The 1,247-nt window shown below is 45.4% G+C and overlaps 1 long non-coding RNA gene across 1 annotated transcript in view; it reads right to left on the bottom strand.

Moving 5' to 3' along the window:
- LOC109297768 overlaps nt 1-1,247 on the bottom strand; it is a 240,968-nt gene that overhangs the window by 183,332 nt on the left and 56,389 nt on the right. The window lies entirely within an intron of this gene.

Below are 1,247 nucleotides of genomic sequence, written 5' to 3'. Positions count from 1 at the left end.
TGGTCTCTGTCTGTTTTCCTAGTCAGGCAGGCCAGAAGCCCGACCAAATCCACTACCAGAATAGCTAAGTCACATTAGCACACGTGTAGATGTGCTAATGTATATCAACACGGTGTTTGATAATGGATAGACACCATGTTAATGCATATTAGTGCATCTGCATGTGTGCTAATGCAATTTAGCTATTCGCACCTACATTTAATACACCTTAACTCACATTAGCACATCTACATGTGTATACGCGCCTAAATTGCCTTAATGCGCCTGAAGCAAAGGCGCATTAAGTTTAGGTGCATGTAAATACACATGTAGGCATGCCCAGTGGTATCTTACATTGTGTCCTTAAGATGGCATAATTCAGTTGTGCTCAACCTTTTTGCCAGTGGGCTGGATGGGCAGTGTCCAGTTTATCCATGGGTTGGATCTGGCCGGTGGTCCTGACCCAGTCCGACGGGAGTGAAGGGGGCATGACCCAACCCAGATCAAGCCATGTGGGACGCAGGGGACTTGGCCCAGCCCCAACCCAGCTACAGAGAGGGAAGGAGGTGTGGCCTGGTCCCAGTCTAGCTACATGGGGTGGGGAGGAGAGTAGTAGTAGTATTAATTGTTGCTGGTACTCCACTACCAAATTTTCTGACCCATGGGGAGCCCCACAAGCCATATGCCTTGGCTCCACAGGCCAGATTTGGCCTACAGACTGAAGGTTGGGCACTCCTGGTGTAATTTACGCTCTTCCTGATGTTCTTTGAGTTGGTTTCCTAGAGTCTTGAACTTGATTTTAGAAAGACTCACCTGTAAATCCCTTGAGGCTGTACCTCGACTCGGTCACAGCAATTAGATATATATCTGAGCTCTGCAGCTACAGTTTAGTAGTCCATAAGACTACAATATCTCATTCTTCTAATGGCTTTGTAGTTTAGTGCAGAGGTTTTAAATGAAGCAAATGGGGTTTGGAGTGGGTGTCTACTTACATTGTTAAATTGCAGGCTTTAGTTCAATATTTTTTTCTGCTGGTCTCTTTTAGAAGAGGGACAACAGCTGAAGTATCTCATGAGCTTCTTTTTAAATCTGCGTTTCAAAGGTCCAGTCCAGAAGGGACTGGTACATTAATTCGTGATCAGAGAAAAATAAACAACACTATCTTGCTAGGTGGAGAATAAGGAAGCTTCTGGTGACTTGCTATTTGTATTCAGTAATTACTAAGTATAACCCCAGAACTACCCCCCTCTTGATTCCCCCCCCCCCCC

Source organism: Gavialis gangeticus, unplaced genomic scaffold, assembly GCF_001723915.1.
Source record: "Gavialis gangeticus isolate Ggan-Ray unplaced genomic scaffold, GavGan_comp1, whole genome shotgun sequence".
Lineage (NCBI taxonomy): Eukaryota > Metazoa > Chordata > Crocodylia > Gavialidae > Gavialis > Gavialis gangeticus.
This window is presented reverse-complemented; position numbering and strand designations above follow the sequence as displayed.